Genomic DNA, 18,386 nt, shown 5'->3' with positions numbered 1-18,386 from the left:
TTAGAAAAATTCAATCTCTATACTATAGAAAGCTTTGAATTAGATAGAAGGAACTCTAATTAGCAGAAGAAAACTCAGGCAACAATGAAAACCAGACACATATATTTCTTCAGTCTCTTTCATACACTCAGTTTTCCAACCCCTTAGCCTGAGGGGTTGGGGCCTATTTATAGGGGGGCTCTATTGGCCCTGGATACAAATAAGTCCCAAACGACAGGGACGTACACAGGTACTCTGATAGTGTAGTGGCTCAGGGCGTAGTGGTGTCTACCCTGATGGTGTCAGAGTTGTGGCCTAGGACATAGTACTGTCGGCTCTGGCATATGGTCGGGGGTGTCCAAGTGGTACCACTACTCTTCGTACAGGTCCGTACCGCCACTACTCCTCAGATGCAGATCACAGGGTCGTGCCTCTGTTCTTCACAACCGTACGCCCCATGTCAGCGCACGTGTTCCGTACTCGGTCGTCCTCACCAATCCCCGTTCAATGCCCAATGTTCGTTTGGCATATCAATAAGGTTCCTCCAAGTGGTCCCCATGCCTATGTCAAGGAGGCTTCAACCTATGCGTGTCTTGAGAAGCCAAGGCACCAGGGGTCAGGGCCAGCTTATGTAGGTCACATAGACACGAGGCTCGCAGCATGGGCATCGTAGCAAGGCCACACTCTCGCGTAGCGAGGCTGGTCCTTTTCCCTTGGGTGCAGGCATGGCTCGGGGTACGGGCACCGCAACAAGGCAGCACCCTCGCATAGCGAGGCTGCCTCTCCTCTCCCCGGGTGCAGGCGTCGCGAGGCTAGGGGCACGGATGCCACAACAAAGCCTCACCCTCGCATAGTGAGGGTGCCTCGCGTAGCGAGGCTGACCTTCTTCTCCCGAGTGCAGGCGAGGCTCGATGCCTGATGGAACGGGGCGTACGCGGACGACCAGCTGGGGACCCTTGCATAGCGAGGGTGACGTTTGGATTGGCAAGCGGCCGAAGGCCCTCGCCTAGTGATGGTGACTCTCTTATCACCATCATGTGACGCCCTTTTAGGATGTCTCGTAGTATAGAGCTTCACTCGTGAATATAATTCACAAGGGAAAATTTCCACATTTACACTTCCCCCGAGTCTATAAGTACACTTTCAAGTGTGTTTGTAGACTTTCTCCATTTCTCTTGCTTGACATGCACGACCAACCTTGGGGGGCTTAGCCTTGGAAATTTTCCAACGTCGCTCGAAGAAGCACGGGTGAGGCTTGGAGTTGTGTTTCTTTTTAGTGTCCAAAGAAACACAATAGCCACCTAACACTTGGGGGATCCATGAAAGTTCCTAAGATTGCATAAGGACCAATCATCCTCCATCGCAGATCCCAAGGTTACCCATACTCTTGATCTCCACCATTCATAGGGAAATAGATCCAATGGCTAGGGAGCATTAACTTTCCCTATAAATACTCCAAGGCTTGAAACCACTTCTCTACACCAAGACTTGCCTAGCCTAGTGGCATGCTCTCCAACTTATTTTCAAGAGTTCAAGGGTTCTATCCTCCTCCAAAGCATTCTTGAGGTACCCTTTCTTTTTTTTTTTTCGTTATTCATTTTCTTTTTCTCCTTTTTTTTTTTTTTCATAATTTTTTTTTTGTTTCCTTTTCTTCTCTAGCTTCGTGGTGACGCTGGGCATTCCCTTGCTCCAACGGTCTTGCTCCTGCTCCTTCGCAAGTCTACCCTTGCGCCCCCTCAGCTCCGTATTCCCACAGGTATGTCCCCTTCATCTCTTCTCCTTTTTGTTTTGCAATGATTACGCGAGGGTAGAATTGATGGTTGCACGACACTCGTTCTTCAGGGTTTAACATTTTCTTCGCATAACCTTTCCAGTACCCATACACAGTCCCTTTTCTTATACCCTCACACTTTTGTTGTAGATATAGAGTCACCCTTATGCATACACGCCCTCGAGTCTTAGCTTGTCCATGGCGTCTAGGCGATGTCCCGAAGGTCCGTCTAATGTTGAATTTATTGAGTTGTCCTCCTCCGACTCGGGGGTCGACGCACGTAAACCCTCTAACCGCAGGGGTGTGCGGGCGCTCTACCTCAGGAGACTATCTTACCTCAGACATAAGGCGTACTGTCTGGAGAGGGAGCTAGAATCCCATCCCGGGGACGCGGGTTCTGATCTCTCCCCCCGGCAAGTGACATACATTTCCCAACTACAATCAATCTTCCAGGATTGCCTTTCCGAAATTGCTTGCCTAGAAGAAAACTTGCCCCCTGAGCCTTTTTCCTTTTGTCATGACGAGTCTCTCGATCATGGGGATTCTTCTTTTGAAGGTGGTAGTCGTGAATTGGTTGAACCAGAGTTCCTTTCCATGGTGCCGCCCGTGCTCCCTCTCCTATCCTATGTCTTGCGCCCTAGGGTCAAGCAAAGAGATGGTAGACATAGGACATGTGGGGGATCTTCTAGGACCCTAAGAAAGTCTGTTGCTCATAAACTACCTATTTTTGTCCAGGTACCCGAGATGTCGAAGAGAGCCTTGGACACTTCTGATGAAACCGGCAGGTCTACCGTTACCCTGAAGAAACTGGGCAACATGCTGAAAGCCCATAAGTTACCCTTGAACCTCAAGTTCGTTATACCAGAGCGCAAGGAACGCGCGTCCGCACCGCCAAAGGGGTTCGTGGCATTCAGCGATTCCATAATCCGATCTGGTGGAGCTCTGGCACTCCACTCTTTCTTCATCAAAGTGCTGGACTACTTTGAATTGGCACCACTACAATTGTCCCCCAACTCCTGGGTGATGCTCAGCTGTCTATATGTGTTGTACCATCAGGTTTACTCTAGGGGGCCTTCGACAAGCGAGGTTCATTACTTCTTCACCCTGAGGGAGAACACATTGGCCCCCGTGTTCTACCAACTCCAGAAAGCTGCGACCCTTAAAGGGAGTTCCCTCTTGGAGGGATCTATTTCCAATAGGGGGGCGTGGAAGTCAGACTACTTCTATACTTATAGTGGGCAGAACCGATACTCTAGCTTCAACACCCCACGTAAGGCTATCCTCACCTTGATCCCATATATCAGAAATTTCTCTTATTTTTCGAATTCTCTCTTTTTTTTTTATTGTTCTTCTGACTGTGGTTATTTCCTTTCGTTTGATGGCAGGTCTCTTAGGGGTTGTTGGTTCCGACTTGAAACGGTCGGCTCATGACTGAGTAATACAAATCCTGGCCATGTCGAAGGCATGCAAGCACGCCAGCACCCTTTCACAGAGAGCAATCTCTACTTGTACGGGCTGCTGACCCCGGACCAAAAAGTTACCTTATGCTCCATTTCCCCTGAATCTGAGGATCCACGCCCGGCGTCACTTGACCGCGCGCCACCCGTCCCTACGGGTCCATGCCTTACGTCACCCGACTCTGTTGATCCACCCCCAGCGGCACCCGTACTCGAGAGTCCGTGGGTATATGGTCACGATGAAAGGAATTATGATGAAGCAGCCGATAGGGATTATGTCTACTCCCCGGGTGACCATATGGACGTTGAGGAGACCGTGGTGTCTGAGAACTACTCCTGCTTGTACTCTGTTGCTGGCAGGGCTAAGGGTGTAGCCGATGACGGTCATATCGGCGGTGCTACCTCTTGGATGTCACAGTTAAGGCCTGGCGGCGAGTTTGCCTTCGATGCCCCTGCCCCTTGCCCCTCCGTGCCTAGGAGGAATTTTGTCATTCCTTCTTTCGATGGGGCTCGTTCACCCCCGAGGAGGCATCCTAGGTGGGCATCCACAGGCGTCTCTTTACCCTAGGAAACAACTCCGCACTCTTCTGCTCCCCGCACCACTGCAGATGGGTCGGGGCCTTCTCGGTCCCCTTCCTTGCCAAAGCGGGCCTCGGCAGGTACTCACGCCTCTCCCGGCCCAGCTCATGTTTCTATTCCTGAAGATCATCCTCTGGCGAGCCAATATGGGGAAGCCATGAGCCATCACTTGGGAAACTTTCCCAAAGGTGAATGGGGGACTCTGCACGATGTCCCTGAGGCTCAGCTAGAGAACGCCTACATGCGAGCCTCCCTGCAGGTAACTGTCGCGATACTTGGTTTATTCATTTATGCTGGCCATAGATATACTTTTTATATTATTTCTGGTATATCGTCTAACCCTTGAGGCTTTGCTTTATATCCTCGCCCTCACTCAGGCTTCCATTTTGAACCATCGACTGCTCGCCTCCCACTCTTCATCGGCCCAACGGTTGCAACACGAGCTTGAGGAGGCACTGGGGAACCTATCGGTGGCTCAGACTGCAAAGGATGCCTTGTCAAGTCAACTGGCCGAGGCGGTATGCCAGAGGGATACCACCTTGGCCCGGGCTGCATCAACCTCTCATGCCAACATTCAGCTGGAGGCTACCATCCAAACTCTGAACGGGAGGATCGCTGTGCTCGAAGCTGAGCTTATGACTGTTGAGGATCGCATAATCGAGAAAACGTTGCATGCTGTCTGGAGGACTAACCCCGCCGTTGACTTATCTTCTTTTGGGGACTATGCCGTCGAGAGGATTTCTGAGTGGCAGGGTCGAGGTGGAGATTTGTAGGTCCCCTTGTACTCAGTCTATGTATGCTTTGGCTGTGTAATCCCTCGCACCACTTCTTCTCTTTTTTTTTTTTTATCAAACTTAAGGGGCTCTGGCAAGCCCTCTTATTACTGTTGTTCGTGGGCTATATGTTTTTCTTTGATTTGATGAAGATAATCTTTCTGGTGCACCTTGATTATACTTGTAAGGACACGTTAACCCGTTGGGCTGTTGGGGTCCTTTTATGTTCTATGCGTGCGCTTATTACTTTTTTGCGAGAAGCGTCCTTCTCGTCCTTATACATAGTACTAATTTTTTTTTTCCAAGGGTTCCTTGTAAGACCCTTTTTGGACTAGCCAGCTTAATGGCCGATCTAGACGTATCGGGTGATTCCCTCCTTACAGCCTCACCTCTTGGGGTGTCGGCCTTTCGTTGGAGGTCATCCTTTTAAACTGCTCCCTTGATATTCATAAGGGTAGCTAATCCTTTTGAATATAAGAGATTTTTTTTTTGTTTACTTTTGTCGTCCTACCCCCCCAAGTACCTGGTGAGATTTATCTTGTCGGGGACTTTAGTTGATGCTTGCACAAAGAAGTAAATAACATACGAAGTGGAAAACAGTTTCATTCATAGTAGTCAGATTACAACGATATATAAATAGAGAAAAGGCTTACATCTACTTGGGAGGTTATCTAGGTAACCTCTTTGATTCTCGTCTACTAAAATAGCATAACCTGCAACAAACTAAACACAGCTACTACCTGCATCAGGCATGGGAGTCTTACTGCTAGTCTTACCCGGTTGGGCCCTTCACGATTCTGGGGTCTAGTTCCTGTGGGTCTGTGCCCCCATGCACCACCATCGCCATCGGTTCTCGCAGTTTCGCAGAAGTGTGAAGGGTGGTGTTATAACACTCTCTAGCCTCTCTTTGTTCTCCCTTCATGCCTGCTATCCCACCAGGAGTTGGGAACTTGATGGTGAGGTGATATATTGAAGTGATTGCTTTCAATTCTCTTAGGGATGGCCTCCCCAATACCGCATTGAAAGCCGAAGCACAATCTACTACGACGAAGTTTGCCATGATCGTGGTCTGTCGGGGTTGTTCTCCCATGGTGAGTGCTAATTCGATTACCCCTAAAGGATGTATCGAGTCCCCCGCGAACCCGTATAAGGAGGATTGACAAGGCTTCAAGTGCCTGATGCCCAAGCCCATCTTCTCCAAGGCGGGGCGATATAAGATATCTACGGAACTTCCATTGTCTACGAGGACCCGATGCACCCGCAGGTTGGCCAACTGAATTGTCAACACCAAAGGATCATTATGGGGAAAGTGCACCCCTCGTGCATCCTCCTCTGTAAAAGTGATTGAGTCATTTTCTCCTTTAAAGCTTTTCGGGGGGCGCTGTTCCAGACTCATGACACAGGGTGGTGGACTTCGCCTGGCTTCTCTAGCGTACCTATCTCGTCCTTTCCGGGAGTCTCCCCCAAGCCCCGGACCTCCAAAAATAGTTCTCACTTCTCTCTGGATCTCCGGAGCTTCTCTTTGCGTCTTAGATATTACTGGTTCGTCCTCCGACTTCGGCCTTTCTCTCCTGACATATCGGCCTAGGTGCCCCCTGCGGATGAGCTCCTCAATTTCTTCTTTCAAAGGAATACACTCTGCTGTGGTGTGACCAATATCCTTGTGGTATTGACAGTATCTATTGGGATCCCTCTGGGACCGATCCTGTAACGCCCTACTTCCTTAGAGCCGTTACTAAGTGAGTTTTAAGACAAAACAGTGCAATGAACTCGCTAACCGAGGTTTTGAAACAAAAGTGTGACTAATAAAAAGTTAAGGCTGTAATCTTTGAAAATGCGTTGACTCAATAAAACTTCTAGTATTAAACAATTGGGATCCCAAAACAGGGTTTGAAAATTATTTACATCTTGAAATAAGTTTACAGTTGATCAGTACTAAAAATCATAGATTATTACAGCCATTTTCGAATAAACCCCCAACCAAAGCAGTCGGGCAGGCCAAACATGTACGCGTCGCTTCACGCTCTCCGTACTCATGGTTGGTTGACTCAGTCTTTGCCCTACCTGCAACACGGAGCACCCGTGAGCCGAAGCCCAGCAAGAAAACTCATGCAGAACATAACATATGCAAATATATATAGTTAATCATATCAGATAGCCCACAGATAAACAAGTCAACCATTAGACTAAGCAAACACGGCCATGCCGCCCCAGAGCCTTACCGAAGCCTGGGGTTTCGGTTCTCACCGTGAGGATAACTCATGTATCCCTTGGATCCCACCCTGAATATAAGCATCCCATGTGCTATGTGTTACTTTCGGCCCCACGGCCGTACCCGGCCTACGCCGCACTCGGCCCTTGCCGTTCATTCCATTATAATCACACATATAATATAACACAACAACATGCAATCAACTATTAATTCATTTAAGTCTGCACCCTAACATGTGATGCAATATAGGGCCGTGCCCTGCAATCATCTCATCATGCAACATGCAACATAGGGCCGCGCCCCGCAATCATACTATGGGCCCATGCCCTATCCTACGGGTGTTATAGTTTTCTTACCTTAATTCCAAATGCATTAAATAGAAAAATGACGGCCCCCGAGCATGATCCACTTCCCGAGCTCTAGCTTAACACCTAGTCACAACCAAGATAATGGATACCAATAAGATAAATCTCAAATGAGTTTCTAAACAAAGTTCTAGTCCCCGAAACATTGAACTTCACCAAAAATATAAAAAGATTCAATCCCGAGCACCCGTGGTTAAATTCCCAAGCCTAAATTCTCAAAATCCCAAAATTCCTTAAGCGCCGCGGCATGGCCCCCAAACAGGGCCACAAAAATGCCCAGAAACAGGTAAGGGCCGCGGCCCTACAAGGACCATGCCGCGGCCCGCCCTCCATCCTCAGCGCATCTTAGCCTTCAAGGGCCGCGGCCCTCCAAGAACCATGCCGCGGCCCGACCCTTCGAACCCAGAAAACCCACCATTTTCAAGCTTAAAACCTCGCCTTAAGCCATCCCAAAGCTCCCAATTCAAAACCAATTAATAATCACAACATTAGGATGGTTTAAACAACACAATTCCACCAAAAATCCAACCAAACACTCACCAAAATCCCAATTCCAAATTTCTGAAATTTCAAACCTAAAACTCAAAACCAACCATGGAATTCTCAATTTCAACCATCAAACTTTAATTTAAACCTTACCTCAGTTGTAGAATCGTTTCCCAAAGGATCCCATGACCTATCTTCAAAGTTTCAAGCCTCAAACTCCACCTCGAATATCAAAATCCATAAACATTCACAACCCAACAAAATCTCAGAATTTAACTTGAGAAAAAGAATTAATTGCTTACCTTTACCCTGATTTGTTCTTGATTAACTCTAGAGCTAAACCTCCAAATCCCACCATCAATTTTCAGAAATTCAAGCTTGATTTCTCCTAAGATTTCTGTGGATTTCATGAAAGAAAGAGGAAAGAAAGAAGAAGAGGAGAGGGTGGAGACTGGGTCGGTTTTTCTAAGTCTCCAAATGGTTTATTTGTTTTGTTTTTATAACTTAAGCTGGTTACCTCAAGGTTCGGGGTACCAAAATGTCCCCGAGGAAAAAATGGTAAAATCCCCCAGTATTCCTGCCTAGGCATCCTAACCTCAAATATATCTCCAATTATTTATTTTCATAACCCAATATCAAAATACTCCTTGACTTGTCCAAAGTCAATTATAATGCCCCGTTGTGACTTTTCCCCGCTATCCAGCTCTAGGATCGCCTCGTGCCGAAAGTTACCAATCACGGATGTACCCACATACCACTGTGGTCTCAACAATCATCACATATTAATACAGTTATGCCCAACATGGCCAAAATTACAATTATGCCCTTCTAACACAATCCGGGCCTACATGCATACTAATATACATAGTCATGCATCTCAAATAATCAAATAGTCACATAACACGCTTTAAATTATAACCATGCATTTAACTCATAAAATCACACATAAATCCCAACACGCCATCCTGGCACACTAATCAAGGCCCTTAAGCCTTATTAGTGAATTCGGGTCGTTACAGATCCTTCCTCATTGGTGGGGGCTTCTTGAAGGGACCCGCCTCTCGTTGGTGAGGTAGATATGCTCCCTTGTATCCGTCAGGTCCGTATAGAAGGTATAAGCCATTTGCCTAGGGTCGCTTCCCCGCTTGGGCTTTCTATGTTGATCATCCCTCGGCCCTTCGTACGCCCTCTTCTTCTTTGCACCATTCGACCCTTCATTAGTTGGGGGCTTTGCAGGGGACTCACACTTTCCCGCCTTTAAGTTCGCGTGGCCATCCTCTACACGAATATTCTTCTGCGCTCTCTCGTAGAAGTCATCTAGGTCTGTGACTTCCCTTTTGAGCATATTATCCCACAATTTGCTTCCCGGAAGCACCCCGGCAGTGATGGCCATTTTTAACTCTCTGCGGGTCAAGCTCCCCACTTTGGATGCTTCCATGTTGAACCTGTGGATGTAGCTTTTTAGACTCTCATTTTCGCCCTGTTTTACATTGGCGAGGCTGGTGCCCGGCATTGTATAATCACGCACGACATGATGTTGTTGGAGAAACTCATCTAAAAACTGTTGCCAAGACCTGACGGATCCCGGTCGAAGTCTCTTAAACCATTTGTATGGGGGTCCTTTCAGCGTGACTGCGAAACAGTGGCATCTAGCCCCGCTACTTATCCCCCTTAACTTCATCAAGTCATTGAATGCGTCTAGGTGGTATTTGGGGTCGGTGCTTCCTTCATACGGGGTCATATGAGGCTCCTTGAAGTTGGCTGGGAGTCAGATGGCTTGGATCTCTTTGGTGAAGGGTGATTCATAGTCGAACTCCTCCTCAAGGCTTTGCCCTACAGACGCGGTGACAATCTTACTCCGCAGGCTCTTCATCTCTGTATCGAGGTCTTGCCTCCTCTTCTTCAGGGAGTCTCTCAACATGGACGGGTTGACACCTTCCTTTCCTTCGCCGTCTCGGGGGATAGTAGGAGGGGTAGTCCTCTTATCCGCCCTCTCCTTGTTGAGCTCCTCTCGTAGATCCGAGGGCGTCCTCTTTGAGGTGACCTCGATGTCGTTGCGAGAGCCACCATTGTTCCCTTGCCTTGGCCCCTGGAGTGGCCTCGACGGTCCGGGACGCTCATGCGGCTTCTCCCTGGGGGTGTTACTGGTGGAGTGTCTGGTCCTCCCGTCGTCTACTGGGACAGTGGTTTCCCGACCCTTCTCTTTCCTCTTGGGCAGGGTCACGTTCGACTTACCTTGCAATAGGCCATTCAGCACCTCCTGCATGTTCTCCAGGGTAGTCTCCAGTCTTTGGGTTTTACGGTGCAGTTCACAAATCTCCTCTTCATAGAAATGAGATTTGGAACTCGAGCTCACGGAATGGACCCGGGGTTGTTTATCATGTCTACGCGTCGAGGGGCCCGGGTCTTGCCGGCCAGAGTTTGGTACCTGTGGTGGTTTTGGAGGAGGGAACTCGTTGGCATTCCCGGGTGGTGCAGTAGTTGTCGTTGGAGGATTTTCACCGGGCGGGATGGCCGGTGACGAGGCCTCCTTGTCATTCTCGTGAACCTCAGGGTCCGTTGGGGGCTCTACGTCTCAGGGTGGAGGTGGATCCTTCATGGAGGCCTTCAGCTGGACTCCGGTAAGGTGGACCTCCACCTCTCGAGGCTCCCTGAGTCGCTTCGAACATCTTGGCATTTCTCCTTGCCGGAAGTAATGGCAGAACAGTAGCTTGGTGCTTACTTTCCCACAGACGGCGCCAAACTGTTGACGGTAAGAACTCGTCAACGATTGATGGTTAGAAAACTTCAATCTTTATACTATAGAAAGCTTTGAATTAGATAGAAGGAACTCTAATTAGCAGAAGAAAACTCAGGCAACAATGAAAACCAGAAACATATATTTCTTCAGTCTCTTTCATACACTCAGTTTTCCAACCCCTTAGCCTGAGGGGTTGGGGCCTATTTATAGGGGGGCTCTATTGGTCCTGGATACAAATAAGTCCCACATGACAGGGACGTACACAGGTACTCTGATAGTGTAGTGGCTCGGGGCGTAGTGGTGTCTACCCTGATGGTGTCAGAGTTGTGGCCTAGGACATAGTATTGTCGGCTCTGGCATATGGTCGGGGGTGTCCAAGTGGTACCACTACTCTTCGTACAGGTCCGTACTGCCACTACTCCTCAGATGCAGATCACAGGGTCGTGCCTCTGTTCTTCCCAACCGTACGCCCCGTGTCAGCGCACGTGTTCCGTACTCGGTCGTCCTCACCAATCCCCGTTCAATGCCCCATGTTCGTTTGGCATATCAATAAGGTTCCTCCAAGTGGTCCCCATGCCTATGTCAAGGAGGCTTCAACCTATGCATGTCTTGAGAAGCCAAGGCGCCAGGGGTCAGGGCCGGCTTATGCAGGTCACATAGACACGAGGCTCGCAGCATGGGCGCCGTAGCAAGGCCACACCCTCGCATAGCGAGGGTACCTCGCGTAGCGAGGCTGGTCCTTTTCCCTCGGGTGTAGGCATGGCTCGGGGTACGGGCGCCGCAACAAGGTAGCACCCTCGCATAGCGAGGCTGCCTCTCCTCTCCCCGGGTGCAGGCATCGTGAGGCTAGGGGCACGGAAGCCACAACAAAGCCTCACCCTCGCATAGCGAGGGTGCCTCGCGTAGCGAGGCTGATCTTCTTCTCCCTAGTGCAGGCGAGGCTCGATGCCTGATGGAACGGGGCGCACGCGGACGACCAGCTGGGGACCCTCGCATAGCGAGGGTGACGTTTGGATTGGCAAGCGGCCGAAGGCCCTCGCCTAGTGATGGTGACTCTCTTATCACCATCATGTGACGCCCTTTTAGGATGTCTCATAGTATAGAGCTTCACTCGTGAATAGAATTCACAAGGGAAAATTTCCACATTTACAATAACCACATACCATAAGACATATATCACAACTCTAACCCATGATCATGGTAATCTTGGGGTTTGCTATCTAAGCAACTATAAGCCCCAAGCAACATAAGAACATTGGGGTTTGCTATCTAAGCAACTATAAGCCCCAAGCAACATAAGAACATTGGGGTTTGCTAGCTAAGCAACTATAAGCCCCTAGGACTATAAGACATATTCATATATATCATAACATAACATATCATAACATATAAGCATATAAAATCTATCCTATTTTCTTTGCCAAAAACCGTGATATTTAGGAACAAGAACGGGATTTAGAAACTCCTATAAACCAACAGTGGAAAAGAGTGAGAATCTTTAAGAATAAAGATGAACATGGGAACTAAACCATCAAGAAGAAACTTACCAAGAAAGACCTTAAGTTTCAAGAACTTAAATACCTAATCAAGAATCAATAACAAGAGTTAGGATCTGTATAAATGAAACTAAAGAAAACTAAAGAATCATATAGAACTGAACTTAAGGAATAGGAATACCATGAATGACCTTATGAATTGGTCTAAACCCCAATACCGAAATCACACTATTTCTCACTTCCCAAGTGTTTATAAAAGCTTAGAATAATAAATTTCTAACTCAAAACCCAAGTGTATCTCTCTATAGTAACACTAGCACCTTTGAGGTTCTAATCAAATGCTTGAAGAATGATGAAAATGGCTGAGCACTAGGTCCTATTTATAGAGTTCAAGGAGTGAAACTAACCCCTTTTAATTTGAATAAATAAATGATTATAAAATGAAAAAGATTTGAATTTTCGTTCAACTGACACCCAGAACTCGGTCAAAATAGTTCAAAGGCAGGTCTAAGTTGTTAAGGGTATTTTTAAAATTTAAAAAGTCAAACTTCCAAAACTATACCCATGGAGCTGATATATCGCCCACCCTAGGTGATATCGCCTCCCCCAGTATTCTCGAGGCTTGTTCGAACGTTCGTGCAAAGTTGACGTGTTTTCCGTATCTTCCGTTAGGGGATATATCGTCCCCTATGCTGCGATATATCGACATACGTAGATATATTAAACACGTATTTGTACTTTTTTAGCATAATTTGAATTGAATAAACATCTTTGACTGAGTCATAATACGATCCTAACAGTTGCTGGAAGGTTCTAGAGCTTCTAGATCTTTCTTATATTAAAACTATTCATCAAAATACTTAATTTTTTAATAAGCATGATTATGACAAGTGTCATGGTATTATTGGCTCTATCTAAACCTTAGGTTATAATAAATAATATATCTAGGACCAGCAATATTAATCAAACTTTATGTTATAATTAATATTCTTAAAATGAAAGGCTAAACTTATAAAATCCATAACTATTGTTATGAGTTTCCAACTAAGTCCCGAATTGAACCAAAATCCACGGTAACTAACATACTACTAACTAATACTAACTACTACTACTACTACTATCTAACTAGGCTAAGCAAAAATTATGGGACTCTACAACTTGATACTTGGACATCTTGTGGACTCCAGACTCAATAGCAATGACTTTCAGGAATAGTATTTTTAGGAGTCTTGTATTATTGCATAAGATTAGTTTATTTGATTTTGTAAATAACAATGTGTTATTAAAAGTTCAGGAATGTTAAATTTTCCACATTTTTATAGACTTTGATTTATGGTTTTAGTGTTAGAAGCGTGACATATTTGTAGGATTTTTCCTATGAGTGTGCAGAAGATGTACTTGACGTAGCAGGTCGTTACATGTCCTACACTGCAAAGGGTAAAGATGCACAAGAAAGATTAATAGAGAAAAATGAATAAATTGCAAAAGAATTAATTTTCCACGGCAAAGAGATAATTATGGGCAATTGATTAATTGTGAATTAATTCATTAATTAACTATTTATATTTTATTTGAAAAACTTTATATTAGTTAAAATAAATATTAATCATATTTGGATTAATATTTGAGAGACTTAATTATTATCTTATTATTAGGTAATTATTTAAAATGGATAGATTTTAAGATAAGGTTAATTTTTAATTAACTGATATTTATTTTGAGAATAAATATGTTGTCTTAAAATTAATTAAACAAACAAATGAGAAAAAAATAAGGAATACCACATGTAGTGGCGCCACACATGTGTGCAACTTCATCCTTGGGATTTGAAGTTTGAATTTAAATTATTTTATTTAATTAATTATTACTTTTAAACTTGATTTAAATTAAATAATTAAAATGGTTATAAGTGATCAGTTTTAATTTAATTTATTAAAGAATATTAAAAGAGTTTTAATTATCTTTATAAACCTGAAAAGAAACGATTCTTTTTAAGTTCTTTTTAGGTTATGAGACTCCCTCGAAAGAAAACGATAGAATTTTCTCTTAGCCTGAAAAATTCTAGAAGTTTCCAAAAGCCTTCTCTCTTCTCAAACCTCTCTAGATCTCATATGATGAGAATATCTAGAGAGCATAAAAATCAACCAGTGACTCCTACGTACCCACACACATCCTTGTGTATTAGATGATCGACTTGGAATGCTGGGTGTGAGCTTTCACTTGGATGGAAGATTGTTGATTTTACAAAAAGACTCAAGGAATCTTGATAGGCTCCAAGAGGTGATCTCTATTTCCTTGTATGTGTTAATTTCATTTAATGTATATGTATGATCCTGGTTGAAATTAATGAATTTAGAAAATCCTCTCATCTACCTTCCACTGCGTATTGTGATATTTTTCTATTTAATACCAACACTAATTTGTTGACGAGGTTTTTCGCCAACAGGGTATTAAAAAATTCGAGATAGAAATTAGGCTTACTTTAAACCATATAATGAAAAAACAAAGAACTTTTATGTGGTTCAATGGTTAAAATCCACCTAGTCCACAATTATATATTGTTGTTGTTTATCTATTAGGAAATTGTTCATGACAATTTCTGTGGAGTTTTTGTATACAAAGTTTTGATCCCTTTATCTGTCCATTCCCTCTCTATTTATAGGGGTTCAAAAGATAGATTTGTGTAACATTCAATATTGAGTAACTTACAAGATTTCGTAACTTCCCTGACATACAAATAAATAGATTAAATACATTGATTGCTTGATATTATACGTTTATCAGGCAATTGTAACTCCATATTAATTATGCATATGAATTGCCTGAGTCTTCAAGAATTCAAGTTTGTGTATTTCATGCATCATCAACGAGCTGAATGCACACTACCTGAGCTAGAGTTTCCTGGTTTAGATCGACTAGAACATTGAGATGTTCAAGCTACGCTTATGCGACCTGACGATCTGGCTAGAAGAACTCCTTGATGCCTTCTCGACCTAGGCTTAACTCGAGCTACCCATTTGGGAACTTGTACCGTGTTTTCGGAACAATGATTATCTTTATTAAATGATTGTCAGCCTTCCCGCAAACATGACACGTCACCTTGTGTATTTCAAGTACAACATAAACGGTCATCCTATCAATGGAAGCAAGACTCACACCAAAGTTGTAACGACCCAAAATTACACATAAGGCTTAAGGGCCTTAATTAGTGTGCCGGGAGGGCACAACTGGATTATGTGTAAATTTAAATGATTAAATGCATGATTATGTATTAAGCATGCTTTTAGGAGTATTTGGATATATGAGGTGCATGCTTATATGAGTATTAGTATGCGTGTAGGCCCTGATTAGGTTATTAGGGCATATTCGTCATTTAGGCCCATTGAGGTCACAAATGTAAATATTTGTGATAAAATATTGAGAGCACATTATTATGTGGATATATCTGCAGCATGTGACTCGAGGCGATCCTGGTAAGCAGTTTAGCGGAAAAGTCATGGTGTGGATTTATACCCGGCTCGGGGGAACCTTGGGGTATTTCTGGGAATTTGGGAAATATATTGGAGGCTATTTGATATTGAGGAATATAATTGGTGATTAGTTAGGTTTCAGTATGCAAGCGATAATTATTAGGGACACTCGGGGAATTAGCGGGAATTGGGAACAAATGACCAAAATACCCTTGGAAGGATTAAAGGCTTAGGATATAAGTGGGAGGGCGAAATGGTCATTCGTTTTAAAAAGAGATAGGTATTAATCTACCTTTTAGAACTTAGTGGGATTTGTAGAACATAGTGGAAGTTGAAGGAAAAGGAAAACAGAACACTTAAGCTAACCACTTTCTCTCTCTCGGTTTAGGCTATTCTTCACCATATCTTGAGGAATTATGGAGCTTTAACTCAGGAAAGCTTGGGCTAGAGGTTGGGGCTAGGGTCCCTGATAAAGCTTGAGGATTTAGCAGGAGTTAGTCACTCAATTAAGGTAAAGTTTAAAGATTGTTCTTGAGTTTTGTTGGAATGGATTTCTAAACATGAGTTTTGGATTGAAGTTGAGGGAATTAAGCTTGAAGAATTGAGGAACTTAAAGCTGGAAGGATACTAAGGGCAACCTAGGGTCAAATCCCTCATCAAAGGTAAGAAAATTCTGAGCCTGATCATCTAAGTTGCTGGATTAGTTCTGGTTTCTGCTGATGAGTTTATGAGTTCTTTGGTTCAATTCTTGATTTCTTTGTTTGATGGTGCATATGGCTAAGTTTTAGGTTGTTGGGTTATATGGGGTGAGATGTAGATGATGGTAGGAAAAAATTGGTGTATGGTTGAGGTTTGGAGGGGTTCTATAGAGGTTTGGCTCAAGGAAAATCGAAGGAAGAAAATCAGAGTGATGAAGGTTCTGTGACTAGCGTTGTAGCACTCGCCTTACGGCGCTACATTGCTAGGCTTGGGTTTTCTGGGGGCTTTTGGGTATGCTTGTAGCACTAGAGCGCCCACTCTATGGCGCTGTAGTGCTACCCTACCTTCAGAAGTGGAGTTTTGGGTTATTTCTTAGGGTTTTTGCTCGGGGGCTTGGGGTTTGATTCCACCACCCCGTTTGGTGGAATTAGGGCTTCCCGAGGGCTCAGGATAGGTCCTAAGGTTAGGTTCTGGAATTGAAGTTTAGTGATGGTTCTAATTTATGGCTGTGACTAGGTGTATGCTAGGGCTCGGATGGGATCGTGCTTGAAGGTCGATTTCACTAATCATAGCTATCGGAATCAAAGGTAAGAAACTACACTCGGTTATATGTTGTGTTGGGACTAAGAGTTCCCTATATTCGTATGAAATGTCATGAGATGGTATTATGCCATGGGACATGTGATAAACAACCTAAGAGTGCCAGAATCAATACTTGCGCATAGGACACGGCTTGGCCACTAGTAGCTAAGGTTAAATATATAATCATTGAGCTCGCCCTAAGCGAGCCAGAGTCAGTGGGATAATCAGAGGGTGCGGCCTAAGGGCGCCGACCCTGTATTTCGGCGTGATATGTTTAATGTTGTTTAATTAATGATTGTGATGAGTTTGTTATGTGAATAACTAATTATTGGATTGAAGATTGATGCGACTACTTATGTGAGCTGCATGATTTGTTGTATATCTGATTGTTGTTTATTGTCTATACATTGTATTATGGTTTCTTGCTAGGGCTCGGCTCACGGGTTCTTCGTGGTGCAGGTAAAGGCAAGAGCAAGGTGGACCAGTTCTATGTTGGAGAGCTTCGGGGGCTGAATGTACAAAGACAGCTGATCGGCCGCCATGGCCGAGGAGTAATACAGGACGGGAGAAGCCTAAATGTCTGTTTTGCCTTAGAGTGGCCAGTATATGTTTATAACCTAGAATTTTTTTGTAAACTATCTTTTAAACTCTATTTCATTTGGGATTCCATGTACAAAATGCTAAATTATATGAAATGTAACTTTTGTATCCAAAATCTTTTAACCCTAGCTCAGTTATAGTTTCAGTAACAAGTTTCTAAATGAACGACTTGATTAGCAAGTCTTGCACCTTTATAAACACACAGTCTAATAGTCTTTGCTATCCAGGGCATTACAAAAGTACTCCAGATCATATTCTCAACACAATAGGACGTGTGTGGGCATGTAGAGATTTAATAGGACAATCTATGACTCCATTGATATTCTCAACACATGAGATCGATGGAGTCTGGGTAAAGAGATGGGTTGAAAAAAAAATTCACTCTCTTTATTTTTCTCTCTAAGAAAACTCTATCTTTCAGTCAGACTAAATATCACGATCTATATCCTGTTGAGAGAAATATAATAATATATATTTATATTAGTCATTTAGGGTTTTATTAATTAAAACAATTTTAATTAATAACAATAATAAAATAAGACATGAAAAATTACCACAGTGCCTCTGACACTTGGTTTGCACCAGTCACAGTATAGGGACAATGACTGGCGTGTAGATCTGTATAGTTACAATACATATTATTCAAATTTATTTTATATAATTAATTCAACTAAAATATATCTTATCTATTATTATATTTAAAAATTATATTAATTGAATTTAAATTGATTCAAAATCAATCTAACAACCCTAATAAGATATATGATTGTTTCAAAATAAGTTATCTAAATTTATATTTGTAAAATTTAAATATTAAATTAATTTCTCAAAATAATTTAAAATAAGATGAAATAATTAATTTAAAACTTATTATTTTATCTAATTAATTATGTTGACCCCCTATTTGGCCAATGACACGGAGTCAAGATAACGACAAAAATGAAAAGGAAATTAAGAAGAGAATCAAATAGGAAAAAGGTGACACAAATGATTTATAGTGGTTCGACCCCAACCGTGTGGTAATAACCTACGTCCACTTAGTGTTCTTATTGATGTTGAATCCCAATGTCGTGATCGTAGAACTAGGGTTCTTGAGTTTCACCAGCCTTAGGAGAATTACAACTTTTCAATTGACAATCACACTATGCCCTCTCTATGAGTATTAAAGTTCAAAGTT

Source organism: Humulus lupulus, chromosome X, assembly GCF_963169125.1.
Source record: "Humulus lupulus chromosome X, drHumLupu1.1, whole genome shotgun sequence".
In the NCBI taxonomy this organism is placed as follows: Eukaryota; Viridiplantae; Streptophyta; class Magnoliopsida; order Rosales; family Cannabaceae; genus Humulus; species Humulus lupulus.
Note: the sequence above shows the minus strand (reverse complement) of the source record.